The sequence below is a fragment of the Ursus arctos genome, unplaced genomic scaffold (assembly GCF_023065955.2).
Source record: "Ursus arctos isolate Adak ecotype North America unplaced genomic scaffold, UrsArc2.0 scaffold_8, whole genome shotgun sequence".
NCBI lineage: Eukaryota > Metazoa > Chordata > Mammalia > Carnivora > Ursidae > Ursus > Ursus arctos.
The window spans coordinates 59,789,443-59,806,591 of record NW_026623100.1 but is presented as its reverse complement, the minus strand read 5'-3'; the positions used below and the strand labels follow the sequence as shown (position 1 = coordinate 59,806,591).

General features: G+C 41.5%; 1 protein-coding gene across 9 annotated transcripts in view; it reads left to right on the top strand.

Annotated features, from left to right (window-relative positions):
• The window catches only part of LTBP1 (latent transforming growth factor beta binding protein 1), a 391,256-nt gene that overhangs the window by 206,890 nt on the left and 167,217 nt on the right, over positions 1 to 17,149 (top strand). The window lies entirely within an intron of this gene.

Genomic DNA, 17,149 nt, shown 5'->3' with positions numbered 1-17,149 from the left:
GTGTGTGTGTGTGTGTGTGAAGTATTTGTAGGTAATAGAATCAGTTGTTACTGCTTTAGAAATCTAGAAAATAATTTTTAGGTACTCAACAAATCCATGGTAGGGTTATAATCTTTCTTCTAGGGCAGTAAGACAAAATTGGTTTATAGACCCAAGTAGAAAAGAGCACCCATATGGATAGGGTTAAAGGTCTTGGCTAGAGCCATGGGCCCAGCACTGTGCTAGGAAGCCAGCTTCGTTATCTGTAAGGTAGAGATAAGAATATGGAGGTCTGTCAAGATGAGACAAGGTACTGTGAGCCCCGCTTTGCAAACATTAGAGAACTCTGCAAATACTAGCTTAGAAGATACTTATCTATCCAGATAGAGTCAAAATTAAAAATAGAGTGGGTTTCGGGCGCCTGGGTGGCTCAGTCATTAAGCGTCTGCCTTCGGCTCAGGGCGTGATCCCAGAGTCCTAGGATCGAGCCCCACATCAGGCTCCTCCGCTGGGAGCCTGCTTCTTCCTCTCCCACTCCCCCTGCTTGTGTTCCCGCTCTCGCTGGCTATCTCTCTCTGTCAAATAAATAAATAAAAACTTAAAAAAAAAAATAGAGTAGGTGATTGCTTATATCCTGTCATTTCAGTAAAGCAAGGAAGGCTTGATTCCCCAAACACAAACTTTGTCACCTGCCTGCAGCTACCTGAAATATGCCCACTGAAGGGTACCTTTTCATTCCTCAGTTGAAGACCAGGCTTACGCAAATGCTTTTTGGAGAAGGAACATCATCAGTTTAAATTTAGCTTAGAAGTGAGGACTGGGTTCTTCTGCTAAGGGCAGGTTTTGATAGGGGCCGAGGGCTGAAGATAAACTTCATACTTCACAGTGTTGCCCTGGGTTAGCCTTGGAGAGGGAGAATGATTTTGGTGCCATTTGCATTGTTTAGTCGTTCCAGCTTGGGTTGGTCATGAGAAAGGAAAAAGCAGGTCCTTTTAAAACTACGTGCCCAGTATCTTTCTCCCTAATTTCCAAGTTGGAACACAGAGCCTAAAAAACAAGAAAATGAGGCATTAACAAACTTATGATTTTTGTATAATAGTAGGGAGATAATTGCTAACTAGCGAGGATAAAAACAAACTATTTACATTTAAGCCTAAGCTGGACAATACAGTCAAAGTGAATTGGATAATTGGTGAAGTTACCCAAATAATTCGAACTCTGTGGAATACTTTTGCCTTATCTGGATACTTTTCTGACTTTTGGTCTGAATGATCCAGACAGTGATCTCAGTTCTTAATTTATTTTGCATGTGTAGTCACTAATACACAGCTTCAAAATAAGACCTGTTTTCAGAAAACATTCTCAGTGTATATTTGCCTTCTTGTTACTGAGAAGTGTTGCTGGGTGCCTGTGATTGCCCAATTAATTTGTGTAATTAGGATGATCTAGGCATTTAAAAATATTAAAAATAGTGGGGCTCCTGGGTGGCTCGGTTGGTTAAGCATCTGCCTTTGGTTCAGGTCATGATCCCAGGGTCCTGGGATTAAGCCCCACGTCAGGCTCCCTGCTCAGTGGGGAGTCTGTTTCTCCGTCTTCCTTTGTCCCTCCCCCCCCCCCCCCCCGCCTATGCTCTCTCTCTGTCTCACAAATAAATAAATAAAATCTTTAAAAAAAATAAAAATATACACTACTGGTAAATAGTCAATAGTATATAAGATGTATCCTATAAGGGTGTTGGAAAATATGTGTGCTTCCTTGCTGTGGTTAGTTTGCAAACCAAACTCCAAGAGGAGATGTAGGTAGATTTTGAATGAATTGCAGAAACAATTGCATAAATGCTTACTGAGGGCGCATTGCTTTGCTCAGTGGGAGCACTCTTATTAGCTGCAGATTTTGGCTATTGAGACTCTGAGTGCCTTAGAGTGGTCAGTAAGCACCTGTGTTTGTGTTGCCATGAGAGGTCATATACAGAACAAATTCGGCATAAATTTTCCTTGTTTCTATGGCATATTCTAAAAATTAGCCCGTAAACATGGGGTTAAAAACCCAACATGAGCTGTGATCATGTACTTAAATTCAGGGAATCTTTGTACAGAATTTCAGGAACTGCTTGGATGGTGGAGGAAAATGGCTAGGAGAGCAAGCTCCCACAGAAGAGGGAGAGAATAATGAAACAAAGGGAAGAGAACAATGCCAGAAATGGGGAAGGGAGGAGTGTCAGGAAAGACCAGAGAAGTGAAATAGCTTGGGATTCCTGGCATGCGTTGGCACGGATAAGTGAAGCCCCTTACACCTGAGGCATAATACAATATAAACTACTTGTTATCAAGGTAACAATATTCATGAAGCCCCCTTGACCAGGCCGTCAAAGTCAGAATCATTAGAAGTGCAACAGCTGACATGATGTGCCTCCCGATATGACACAGTACGGAGTTTACACATCATCCTTAAATTCTTGCCCAAAATGTTTCACCTGAATCTGATCAAGCCCTTACACCTTAACCTCTCCAGCTCCTAGGGAATGAAGAAGCCAACTAAAAATATCACACACGTACCTCCTCCATCAGACAGATTGATAATGTAGGATATTATTGGCTGGTTTCTTCAAAAAATCTTCTCATGGGGGGAAAAAAAGCAGAATGACTTTTCTAGAAAGAGAGGCACAATAAGAAATGTAACACATGAGCCTTAATCAAATCCTGGTTAGAAAAACACGTACACGCAACACCCAGCTCTAAAGGACATTTGGGGAACAGTTGGGGAAATCTAAATAGGACTTGATATTAGATGGTATTTTGGAATTACTATTATTTAGGTGTGATAATGATGTTGGGTTTATGTAGGACCATGTCCTTATTCTTGAGAGATGAATGTTGAATTTTTTAGGGATTAAAATGCCATGATGTCTCTAATTTATTTTCAAATGCATTTTATATGGAAACATGGCAAAATTTTAACTGTTGTTGACTCTGAGAGTTGGGAATTCAATCGATCGTTATATTATTCTTTGCATATGTCAGAATATTTGAAATCTTCTTGAGGAAAAGAAACAGAAAAATGATCATTTTCTTGACTTAGAATAATTGAAATTTAAGCTGAACTTAAAAGCTGCAACTTTGATATATTTTATGAATTTTAAGAAAGTAATTTAAAAGTTTCAACTTAGGAAAGAATGGGGTGGGTGGATGTGGGAATGGTAGACATGAGGAGGCCAGGGAAGAGAAATTGGCTTTGGTCCACTTGTGAATTGACCAGGGTCCAGTCTAAGAAGTGAAGTTGAAAATAAAGATGAATGCTTGAGCTTTTGTGAAGAATCAGGCATCAGGATTTGATTATGGTCTGTTGCACAGAAAAGGATGGCAATGAGTTAGACCATTCTGAACTTCCTTGCTTCAGAAATCGGATAAATGTTCGCTCTCATTGATTAACTGACCCTTGTTGGGGGGATTGTAAGGTGAAGAAGAGTAGGTGGTACATCTTTGTTTTAAGCAGCCCATCCTTGACTGACATCAAGAATGGCGTATTCTTGAGTATCAATTGGGAGACCCAGTGCTGTCTCAGAGATGGAATGAGAGTGGATGAGTGGAGAAGATTTAGCAGGCAGCAAATAGATGTCATGGTGATAAATTCATGAGAACAGAGGCCATCTCTTTGGCTTGTATTATGAAGAAAAAAGAGCAGGAATAATGGGATTGGAAATTTGTAATGTTTTTCACCTTGACCGTGTGTGTCAAGATACAGGGGCGGTGGGGGGGGGGGGGAGTGGGGAGGAGGAATCAGTCCTATTGTTTTACTGTTACAGAAAGTGATGCTCCATCTTTTGAGTCCTAAAAATAATTTCTTATTCTTTAGATCATATAAAGTATTGACTTCTGTGTGAATCGGCTGGGTACAGGCATCATTAAGTTCTTGTTAAAGTATTAAAAGGATAGAAATTAATAGAATGTATGGTGTGGCTAAGAGGAATGGGTTTTTTTTTTTAATGCAAATCACATTTGAAGAAGTTAACAAGTCGTTATTTTGGCAGTTAGGTATCTGTGCTACCTGAAGTAAATCGTGGTACTCCGTATATGTTTGAAAATATTTTGGAATGTTTGCTTACTGTATAGATCAAGTTAGAATTACATCTCCAATGGTAATGATTACTGACTACTTTTAGGAAAATCTCATGTTATTTCAAAAGCTTAAAACTTGAACATTACCTTGCTAGTTTTCATCTCTAAGGAAAGGCCAAATTTCAGAAAATACCCCTCCAATTTCTTTTTGCATCACAGGGACCTTGAATATATGTACCTTTTCCATTTTACAAGGGTTTCCTTTGTTTTAAATTGGTTCTCTTAACAGTGACCTAAATTAGAAACTTACTTGGCGTTTGAGTTTTTGGTTGTTTTAAGCGTGTGTTATTTGTTGCCCAGTTGCTGGAAACAAACATTTGCAGTGACCTAATGATGCCAGATGGTATGAAAAGACCTTGTCTGAGAAGTGTTTAGAATCATGATGTAGGGCTCGGGGTCCAGCGTCCATGCTTGGGTCTTCCATTGCCCAGTTGTGCAATCATGTGCTCTTTGTTAAACACGGGAACATGCCCCTTAATTACACACAGACATTACAAAACGAGACAAAAAATTCAAGTGCTTCAAGACCTTCCTATTGCAAATGCCAAAAGAGCAGAAAATTCCACATATAAACACCTGAGTTAACTAAGAACAGAAATACTGGAAAACCTGAAGTAGGTGTAAACAGAAAAGATATTTTTAGTACAGTGCCTTAGCACAGATAAAGGTGATCAAACAACATGCAAACCCACTTTTGTAGTTCGCAACTATAAAATGTCCGTAAGTTAAAAAAAAAAAAAAAAACCCATAAGAAACAAACTCTAAGATTAAATTCTCTAACGCTTGTTCTGTAGAAAAAAAATAATCCTTATGTGGATTAGGAAGAAGAGAACAGAGCAGTACTTGCTGTGAAATCCTGAAATTATTGGAAAAGCCTGTCTTTCCTTTAATTCCTGCTCATACAAATATTAAGAACTGGGGCAAAACTGAGTTAAAGCAACCCAAGAACTATTTGGGGGGATCGTCTCAGAGGTTCCAGAAGTTGTTGTAACTGGTCTCTTTAGACAGGAAAAATGGAAACAGAATGGACCTTTGGAGAAATAATTGGATATAGTTGAAGATATGTCTATTTTGGCAGATAAATTCAGTAACATCCCCAGTCTCTAAGCCTTAGTAGTAAGACACACACACACACACACACACACACAATTTTTGAAGGGTCAAACAGATGCACTTAACTTTTGTTTAAAAAAAATTTTTTTTAAGTAAGCATCATGTAGAAATTAACAGGAAAGTGTGAGCTCATCAAAGTGGAAACTATCCTAATTATGGCCTAAAGTACTTTTTATAAAAGTCTCAGTTCTTCTGTGACAGGACTTTGAAGAAAAATATTTTTTGGTTTCTACCACACAGAAGCCAATGAAAGAGTAGGGAAACAGATGCCAGGCCTGTCAGTCCAATGTGGCAGAAGAAAATACAGATGGATGGATAGATACCCATGTGGATTGTTACCGATGTACATATAGAGACAGGCTGCAAACTTTGAAAATCTCTTCTCAGTGATGGAAAATGAATTTAGTGCTCAATTAAGAGGGCTGGGACATTAAGTTCTGCTTAGAAATCTGTCCTTGAGTTTCCACAGAGTCGCCTCTGCCATGACCGTTAGCACATTGTTGGAACGAGGCATTAAGCGAAGATGAAACAGCTAGTTGAGGGTATTCTGACGGGGATGACGCCAGAATCATGGTAACACTTTCACATTGGTTGTTTCCCTAAACTGAGTCCACACGTGGCAGAAGTAGCTGAGACTTCTAAAGAAGGAATAACTGTAAGACATTTTACCAAAGACTTTGGCCTCTCGTGGGAAGGGGAACGGAGCCTGCCGGCCCGGGTCCGCAGTGGGTACAGGTGTGCATGTGGCCCTCACCCCCCCCTTCCCCATTTCCCCAGCCACACGCTTTGAGGGGCAGAGCTGTCCCAGGTGAACTTGGCCTTCATCTTCTTGCAGGCGTGCTGCCAGGCAGTGGCTAGGAAAAGCTGAGCCAGGGCTACCAGACATCTGCCTTCTCTGTGAGCAGAGAGCCCCACTGGGGTGTGCTGATTGCATTTACTGAAGTTTGGCCTCCTTCAGATGGAATAAGTCAATAAGACCAGGCACTTCCTATGACATCTGGGTTTTTCTTCAGGGTCGCACTTAAATACTCCTTTGGCATAATCTAAGAAATATTTAATTGAGTGTTAGTGAGTCTGGCTCTAAAATGGCCACCCTTGCCAAACCTTACCTGTGTCAACAGCAGAGGTATCACTGAACGTGTCCCACACATGTCAGTGATGGGGGCCTGGAGTGCTCCAGCATGGCTGGTCTTATTCCAGCAGCCTCTGCCAGACCTCCTTTGCACAGGGCCCCTCTTCCTTTGAGTTGAAAAGATCAGTAAAGACAGGGATAAGATCCAAAGGGAGAAAGAGCTGCATGAAAGGGAGCATGTTTGCAGGTCACTGGGCTTGTGCCAGTGGCACGGAGAACTGCTAGTTTGACTTGGATTGAATGTGGGATTGAGACATTAGGATAATCAAAATATAGATTCTTAGAACTGAAGTGGAGTCCTTCAGAGAATGAACGATGACCCAGACATTACCCTTCCTACTGCCTAATACCGGTCTTCACCCAGGCCAGTGTCTTCTGGGGCGCCTGCGAGTGTCTGCTTTGAGTGTTCACGCCCCCTGACCTGTTTCATAGACACGTTTATGCTTCCTGGGTCCTCCTCAAGCCCCTGCTCTCAGATGGTTTTCATTTTATAGGCAATGAAAATGCCTTTATCATGACCTGGAATATCAAATTTCCATGTTTTATACCTCTAGGGCTCACTAAAATAATACACCTATTAATAATTAGACTCCCATGTTTGCTGAGCAACAGGCATTGAAATGAGTTATGGGGCAGTTGAGAGTGGAAACGTGTTAGGTCACTTCTGATACTGGCAACGTGGCACGATTTTGTGGTCATGACGTTTGACAATGACAATTCTGAGTACGTTGAAAGTAGTTTTAAGGGACCAAGGCTTGAGTTGCTGGTTGATTTGGACTCTACATTACAAAAATGTTTAAAGAGTCGCAGCTGGTTCTAGGGTCTGTTGTTGTTTCTTGGCTTTGTCTACATGATCCCTTAGAATTGAGATTTGCTAAAACAAAGTGGTATCATCTGGTTTACTTTAAAAAAAAAATCAAAATAAACCCCAGTCCTCTGGAATCTAACCCATAAATTTGTGGAGAGAAAAGCAACATTGCCCTGTGTTGAGAGATGACAGAATGACTCTCCTGCGCTGCCGTGCCCCTTCTCCCACAACGATGATAGTACAAGTTTCTTTTTCTTTCTCATCCTTCCATTTTTTTCCTCCTGTTGTCTCCTATGCATATATCAGAGAATTTATATATAAGATAGAATATTCTGTCTCCTTGAGGTCTTTGTTTATGAGACTGTGTCTTTATCGTAGTGATGCTGTTGTGCAAATAGACTTGCAATATCTAGTTTGAAGCAAATGTTTCAGAATCGATTTATGAGCTGCGTGAGAAAATCAGTCTGTCTTTGATCTTCTGCAGCTCACTCATTTGCTATAGTCTCAATGGATCGAAGGCTTCCAGTGGTCAATTCAGCCTCCAGCAAGCAAGGATTTGCACCATTGAGGATACTTAAAATAGTATGTCTTCTGAAGAGAATTCTGAAATCCAGACAGAGGAGCTCTAAATATTTTGAACAAAGACAGCAATGCTTTCAAGATGACACTTTGAAGAGGTCTGGTTTAGAATGTGCAGGCTTTAATGGAGTTGTTAAGAAAATGGTATGAACATTCTGTGGCTTAGGGGCAGGCATCTATTAAGACCATGCGTTTGTATAAAATTGATAGCTGATAGAGAACGTTGACATTTATGACCTTACTTGACCTTTAAAACACAAGGGAAAGTTGGTATTTTTTTTTAAAGATTTTATTTATTTATTTGACAGAGATAGAGACAGCCAGCGAGAGAGGGAACACAAGCAGGGGGAGTAGGAGAGGAAGAAGCAGGCTCATAGCGGAGGAGCCTCATGTGGGGCTCGATCCCATAACACCGGGATCACGCCCTGAGCCGAAGGCAGACGCTTAACCGCTGTGCCACCCAGGCACCCCGAAAGTTGGTATTTTTGTCTCCCATTTACTAATGTGAAACCTGAGGCTCAGAAGTGGGGGCCACATCTGTTGGTGTTTCCATGGTCATGGATCTTTCTCCATTTTTGTAAACTCACCATATCTCTGGCTCTCAGTTTTTTTCAAATAACTTTGGCTGAGAAGACTACCACGGCCTCTTTCAGCCCTGCAGTCTTCTGATTGTGATAATTTTGACATCTTTCTTCTTTTCCACCGTGATCTTACATGCCGCCGATAAGTTACATAAGCACAGGATCTGTGGACAGAGCAAACTGCACAAACATCAAATACATCAAGACCTACAATGATCTCCCAAATCCAGCCTGACCTGAGAGCCTCCTCTCCAGCGTTGGCTCCTCCAAAAAGCCTTCCAATCCTTCAGCCAACATTCACTCTCTCCTCCCTGAACTCTTACTGCATTTGGAATCCAATCAGACCATTTTGAATGTAATTATCTTAAAATTGTTGTTTTTGATCCTCTTTTCCCCACAAGGCTGTGCTTCTTGTGCAGGCAGGGCCATTTAGGCATTGAACTCAGTGCTTGGCGCCGAGGAATAGTCAGTAAATACATTATTTGGTTCAGCTAGGTTGTGTTGTCGTCATAAATTAACATGACAAAAGCCTTCATCTTGCAGAGAGCTCTGTGCTAGATCTCTGAATGTCAGGCTGACGGGCTTCCATCCACCACGTTAATGCTGTGCTTTCTGGAATATGTGGCCTCCTTAATTCCTACAATGGGGAGAAAGAGGTGCTGCAAGGAACGCTCCTTTTCCCACAACCCTTGTTCAGAATGAGTCACTTGGCCCTGCCTGTCAGGGCTATGGACTCAGTTGTGGCCCTCCCAAAACATATGTTGAAATCTCAACCTCTAATGTTGACTTTATTTGGAAATGGAGTCAATAAGGAGGTAATTAAGATTAAATGAGATTGTAAGGGTGGAGCCTTGAGATGACAGAATTAGTGTCCGAGAACTCCTGCTCTCGGCCATATGTGGACACAGCAAGATGGCAGCCTCCTAGAAGCCCGGAAGAAAGACCTCACCAGAACTGACCATTCTCTTAGGTTAAGCCTGCAGAGCTGTGAGAAAATGGACGTCTGTTATTTAAGCCCCCCCTGCCCCACCACGGTCTATGCTATTTTGTTAATAGTAGTCTGAGCTGACAGATGGTAGTTAGGAAGCAGGCATATGCGGGGAAGCTGGGACAAGTGGTTCTTTGGTGAGCAGTGAATGTTCCCGCCACAAGCAGCGGAGTGTGGTCAAGACAGACCTGGTTTCCTGCTCCCAGGGAACTAAAGAAACCTATTAATATGATTTGTGGCATTCAGTTTTTCTACACTATTTGCAACCAAACCACAGGTAATTATTAGTTTTGAGTTCTGTGTCCTTGGATAAGGCACAGAAAACCTGAGAGCGTAACCAGATGAAGCACGTGTTAAAATTTACACAGTGGTAAGAGGCCCAAATGTGTTTTGTTCCTTGCAGTATCTCTGCTTAGACAAAAATGAACCTGAGAAGCTTTGGAGCTAAATACAGAAAATTTCCCTCAATACAGTTGTAGAAGGAAGCATTGGGGAAAAGAGGCCTTTATGTTCATCATTTTGGGAGTGATCCGGTTGTCATGGTAATAACAACCATGCCTCTATGCCCATCTTTATTTCCTCCTCAACACGCGCCTGTCTTTTTAGTCACATCCTTGGTAATGGAACTTTGAATAAATTTCATGTTCTCACCATCAAGTGCTAGGATTTATGATGTGATCTGTGTTGTTTTGCTGCAAGGACTGGCTAACGGGAATTATGTCAGAACATAATCATGACAATACTTATTCTTTTCACAATGGAAGAATAGCAAGATACATATAGCACAACTGTTGAAATGCTTAAATCATTGTAGAGATGGAGAGAATAGCCCAAATTTGTTTCTTTAGAAAAGATGTCAAGCAGAATCAGAAGTTTCATGCTTAAGAATTTTTTTCCCCTTTGTATGTTACTTTTTAAAACCATTTTTGCCTTCGTGTAACTTTTAAAATACCGTTTCATAAACTAAAGTAGTTGTCTGGAATTCCTTGAAGCCCATGGTTTGGCTTCAGCAGGCTTTAAACAAATACACTGTCAGAAATCAATGTGGATAGATTTCCAGCAGTTAATGCCCTAGTCACAGTAGATATTTTGTAAAATCAATAGCCTGAAATATCAGAGGATTATGGTTGTATCAGATACCCCAAATGCCTAACATTGTTTTAATTACTCTAATAAAAGAAAGCTGGGTGGATTTAAAAAAAAAAAAAAAAAACCTTGCCTATAAAGAATGTTCTGCTCAAGCCAAAGCAAATTTTTTACAAGTTCTTTTAGAAAATCTGGAAGTATTTAAGCATTTTCCTCTTCTTATGAGACAATGCCTGTTACCCCGCCAGTGCTCCATCGTACAATATTCTCCTTTATGACAACATAAAGGACAAGTTGATCAAATATGTTGCTCTACTTGCATTAATGATAGGCTTAGATATTTGGACCCTCTTTCTTACTGGCACATAGAAATAAACATATTTAATGTTCTAGTGCATGGACACTGAAGAGCTCTCCTGAGGTTTTCCAGTTTAGTTTGCGGCCACAGTTGGTCCAGAGGCTACAGGAACTTCGTTTTGCTCAGAAGATGGGCAGGAGTCATTTTGCTGGAGTGGAGATGTGTTTATATCATAGTGAAAAAGATTGATGATAGGAATAAAGAAGAGCTGTGACAGAAGTTTGGATGAATCCACTCCATTATATACAGTTAGAACTTTCCCCATAAGGGACCTCATTCTGGTTCTTAGGAAAAGAAGTCCAGGATTTCCAAAAAAGGGATTCACATTCCTCAACCAAATTTAGAGTACTGAGGGTATAACTTCTGTTTGCCAGAAAACCTCAGTTTTGTGCCAGAACGTTAGAATAAGATTTTCTAGCCCTGGGTGGAGATGAACATCTTAACTGCACAGGTGAAATAATGTACGGGACACCCATGCAGTGTGGGTTGATCAAGCATCATGTGACTTTATAATGGGTCACAGCTCAAGATATGCAAAGTCTGCATCTCCATGACTATCTTGAATAATTTCTAATACTTGGCCTCTTGATAATCATCATGCAATTCATTATAATTACTATAATCTAGAAAATAGCCATTTAAGAGCTGAGTCTATGTTCAGGAAGACAGAGGTGTCTTTTTTTGTGAGTACTGGCTAGCAGGAAAGGAGTAAGCATGAGGTAGGGTCAAGAAGAGGAAATCCATCCTGATTATCACTGATCACACTGATAAACGCCAGGGTGTGATGTTAGGACTGGAAAACGTGCGGCGTCATGGAATGTCCTGTGTCAGTCTGGCAGGCAGGGGACATTTAAGGAACACTGACCTTCGTAGGATTTCCCTGACATGGCAAACCATTCCAATCATAGCTCCCTGGTTATTCTCTTCCTCTGCACTGGAACCTTTATAAAATCATCCGAGTATTAGCAGTTAGTCTATACTTAAAATTTATTGTTGGGGAAGCTTAAGTGCAGAGAAGTGAATTAGTTTGCTTCACGTCTTGTATCAGTTTTGCGGTTGGTGAGAACTAGAACTGAGGGTTTGTGGTTCCTACTCCAGTGTTCTTTGTACTATTCTGTCCTGGCTCTTAGGCCATCTCTTTTGGATGTGGAGTAGTCACAAGAAACCATTGCTATCTGTACAAATTGGCTCAGGCGGCCATAACAAAATACCATAGTCTGGGTAGCTTAAACAACCAAAACTTTCTTTCTTACAGTTGGGGAGACTGGAAGTCTGAGATCGAGGTGCTCACAGATTCAGTTCCTGGTGGGGCTCTTTTCCTAGTGTCCAGACACCCACCTTCTTGATGTGCTCACGTGGTAGAGAGAAAGGGAATTTGTGCTCTGGTCTTTATTCTCCTCCTTATAAGGACACTAATCCCATCATGGCAGCTCCACTCTCCTGACTTCATCTAAACCTAATTACTTCCCCTATAGAGAACATATGAGGATTGCTAGAGGGGAGGTGGGCTGGGGATGGTCTCAATGGATGATGGATATTAAGGAGGGCACTTGTTATAATGAGCACTGGATGTTATATGTAGGTAATGAGTCACTAAATTCTATTCCTGAAACCAATATTACACTATACGTTAACTAACTAGAATTTAAATAACAATTTGAAAAAAATAATAAATTAGGCATAGTAAGAGGTTAACAATAATAATAGAACAATTATAACAATATACTGTAATAAAAGTTATGTGAATATGGAAAAAAAAATAAACCTAATTACTTCCCAAATGCCCCACCTCCCTATGCCATCACATTAGAGCTCAAGGCTTCAACATAGGGATTTGGGGGATGAGGCACACATTCAGTCTATAACACTAGCTGAACCTAGAAGGATGGATATATTTTCTAGGACCTGTTTTAGGGAGTTCTACATTCTGCAGTGTTTTATGACTAAGCCATGGGTGCTTGTGGGCAAGAGGTGCAGAGTGGGCTCCTCTCTTTTGGCTTCATGGACTTGGTCTTTTGACCCAAGACATGGTGGATGACCAAAAGGATCTGGATGTCCCCAAAGTGAAATTTGCTGCTTGAACATTGATATTAACTGGTTGAATTATGGTAATTCAGTGATATCATGTTGTATTTCTTGAGGAGAATGAAAATGAAATCCATACAATTAGAAGTCTTCCACAACATTTATTCTCTGAGCATTTTTCTTTTCTTTTCTTTTCTTTTTTAAAGATTTTATTTTATTTATTCGACAGAGATAAAGACAGCCAGCGAGAGAGGGAACACAAGCAGGGGGAGTGGGAGAGGAAGAAGCAGGCTCATAGCGGAGGAGCCTGATGTGGGGCTCGATCCCATAATGCCGGGATCACGCCCTGAGCTGAAGGCAGACACTTAACCGCTGTGCCACCCAGGCGCCCCTGAGCATTTTTCATTAGCCAGAGCACTTTTGTGAAAACTTGAACATTTTTCGCAAAATTGTAATATCTTCTTTTTCTTTTCATATCTCCATATCTGAATTATTTTTACATCTTTTTTCTTGATAAATTGAATCCGGGACATTGTATACTGAATAATTGTTAGGTTACTTAGTCCTTTGTTAAATCAAACCTGGTTTCTAGGTGAGGGGCCTGGAGAAAGGGATCTAACATTGAGAGCCTACTGCATGCTGGCCGTCTAACTGTCTCATATGTATTGTCTCTGTCCTCTTGAGAGTTCTGTGAAAATGGGCATTTTTAGTTATGTTTTATAGAGGAAGATATAGGCGGTGAGAGGTTGAGAGTTTTGCCCATGGTAATAATATATGTGGTAATTGGTCAAGTCAACCAACACCAGCCCGTGTTGGTCCAACCTCAAATGCTGTGCTCTTACTATTTACTCTGTTACGGGCCATCTTTACGCTACTTCTCATTTGGTCCACAGGGACTGTGACTATGTGGAAAGGTCAGTTGCACCTTCAGAGAGCACCAGTTCTAATGGACACGGAGATGCCTGGGTGTGTGCTTTGTGGGGCATAGCATTTGTTGGGGGAAAGGGCTCGTTTTGTGCTGAACTTAAAAACTCCCTTGTGGGGCACCTAGGTGGCTCAATTGGTTGAGTGTCTGCCTTTGGCTCAGGTCATGATCCTGGAGTCCCAGGATCGAGCCCCACATCGGCTCCCTGCTCGGCGGGGAGTCAGCTTCTCCCTCTGCCCCTCACCCTGCTCTTCTCGCTCTCTCTCAAATAAATAAATAAAATCTTTAAAAAAAATAAAACTTCCCTTGTGCTCTTTCCTTGAGGAGAAGTATTGCTAATGGGCTCTTAATAATTATCCAATTTTGATTTTTTGGGTCCTCTGATAGCTGTTCATGTTGACCTTAAATGTCTTTCTTTCTCCCCCCACCTCCCCATGAATGATACATTCTATGCTGATAATTCTTTTTTACTCTTGAGGGGAAGTATCAGATGTAGAAAACTATACTTACATAAAAACCATTTTTTCCTCCTCTTTCTCCTCCTCTTTATCAATATTTCTATATTTACCATTACTTCAAAGATGCCAAATATTTCACTGGAAACAACCCAAAACTTCTTGCTCTGGGAAAAGGAGCTATCTCCTGATTAATTTTGGTACCTGACCACAAACTGAATCCCAAATTTGGGAAATTCTCCATGGCTTAGCTCTACCTCATTCTCTGACTTTCCCCACCCACTCTCTCCATTCCTCTGTCTTTGGCCTGCCTTCCTCTGCCCTTCCCCTCCCACCCACCTGCCCCGGGTCCTCTCCCAGTTGGTGGTCAATCTTGGGCTTAGCTAGAGCTGCTCCATCTCTTTGGAATCTGTCTCTCCAGTCCAGCGGTTGAGTCACTGCCTTGTTTCAGCTCTTGCCTAAACACAGTCCTGCATACTCTCGCAAGAGTTGCAGTGAGTCAGCCTTCTCTGTTCTTTCATGTTTTACTTTAGTGCATTTAAAAAATCTGTATCACTTTAACAATTTAAGTTGTATTTGTTTCTTTGGCTCCAGTGCCTTATTCTCTTTGGGAAGAAGTTCTTTATTTAAACTCAGTATTTTATGCTTCATTGTAGAATGGTTCCTGATCACAAAGTAAAACGAGTTCTGTATGTGTGATAAGGATAATTCCTAAAAGTATTTTGATATTGTCATTTTTAAATGTCTTAAATAGGAAAACGAAATAGTAGGTCCTTGACATGGCGGCCATCTCCGTCGAGTGGCCCTTTTACTAGTGAAATATCTGAACCGTTTTAAAAAATGTATGCTAGGAAGCTAACAGATGGCCAGCACTTGAACATTTTATAGGTTGTGCTCAACACAGAACACCAGCTGAGAGGGTAGGCGGGGGTCCAGCCCATGCTCTGTTTACTGAATGCTGTGTCCTGATGCAGAACACATCTTAAGGGTCACTTTTTTCCAGTCCCTGCACAGGGACTGAAGGGAGAGGGCAGCCCTTCTCAGGCACACCTTATTTAATCTCACCACAATCCTTTGCTGTTGGGACTATTGTCCCATTGTCCCATTATTAGAACAGAGAGCCCAGATAGTCTGGTTAACATCTCACTGCCCATGAGAGAGAGTGGAGATTTAGAGCCAGGTTTGCTAATTTCGATCCAGCACCCTCTTCTTTTACTCACTACTGGATCTTCCTTCCCCAGAACCTGGCACAACACAGCAAACACTCTTAGAATGAGGATACTGTAGGTACTAGTAATTTTAAGGCATGAAAATTAAATCTTATGAAGCCATGCCCCAAGACTTATCACAACCTCCTCAAATCACTATTCATGTCTGAAGTATCTCCAGTGAGTTTTTAATTGACAAAGATGATGGGCCTTGGTTGCCAAATGGTAAGTTGTGAGATATCATTCCTGCTCATGTATTTACAGGGAGATCTAAAAACAACTGCAATCACAGCTTAACTTTGAGTATCAGGAAAGTGCCATAGTAGGACCTCAAAACTGAGGTTGAAGTCTGAAGTTTTCTCAACTAGGTCAAGATTTAGAAAAGTACATTATCCCACAGTCTGTGTATTCTTAATAACTACTGTATAAAAATTAAAGGTTTTTGCGCCATCGTGTGTGATAATTTTGTGTTGTAAAAGGTAAAACACAGCTATTCGTGGAGCAATTGGAACAATTCTTGAATAGCTTTACCTTCTGAGGCATAGTGCTGACACAGGGAGGGAGGAAAGGTCGCTGAATTATTTTCTTGCACTCGGTTTTCTAAGAATCATGGCCAGTGCACTGGTGAATTGGGGCTGGGAGTAGCTCTATTTGTTTTTCTCTTCTCTGCCTAGTTTACATAAGTCCTGTAGGAGGAAGCTGAGCCTGGGGTGAGCATCTCTGGAGAGATTGATGTGAGGAAGGAAGACTTTAAAAAAGATGGTTAGGAGTGCATCTCTCCAGACACAGTCCTGAACGCAGGCGTGAGAGCAACAGAAGTTTTTCAGGTTGGCTCTGGTGTCTAGTAATTTGCGTTTTCTAAAAGTAATGTGACCTATCAGTAGGTATTGAACACAGAACCCCAGACCTGGCAGAAACCATAGAAGTCACCTTCTTTGTAGCCTGAATATTCCTGCCAGGTGGTCCTCCAGCTTCCGCTCCCAGTGAAGATGTCAGCATCTTCCATCGCTGAGGAGCATTCACTATTGAAAAGGTTTCCTGCTGGATGACCTAAATCCTCTCTTCCTGTGATTGTGGCCTTTAGTCCTGCTCATGCCTTCATCATGCACCTGGCTTCGTGCAACCAGCTTGTTTAACATTTCTGAACTCTGCCATCTTGGTCACACTCAGTCTCTTCTCCTTTCTTCGCTTGACACTCACAGGACCTGGTTATCAGAACCAACACTGTTCTGCTTGCCGCTCTAGGTGGGTCATGCGTTTGCCGAACCCTAGCATGGACGTGTGGAGTGACAGTGTCCCCGGTGTGCAGCCTGAGGGTGGGTGAGCTTTTTGAGGCGCTCCAGCACAATGCTCATTTGACAGGGTAGATTTTTCTTTCTGGCTTGAGAGAACTCAATATTGGTTGTAAATTTTTGAGCACATTTCTTCTGGATTGCTTATACAAAAGAGATGCCTTGAAATGAGAGATAGGCTTTCTCTGAAGATGTGGTGAATGAGTCACATAGAAATTCCATTTGTGTTTTTAACTTGTCAAAAATCACCTCAATCTGGGCATAAAGATGCAGTTAGGCCGAGCCAGTCTTGTGTCCTTGTGATGGTGTCTCATGAAGAAGCAGAATCCACTACTCGGAGAGAAGGGCGTTCTGAATGCTAACTCCTCCTATTCTTCGTGATTCTGTCTAATGTGACCTTTAGTGTGGAAGAGAGAAGATCTTCTTCCGCCTTCTCTTTCCTCTGCCTACTTCCTACATCCAAGTAAGACCTCATGGTGGTAGGTGTAGTCTCTTGTGGGAGAGC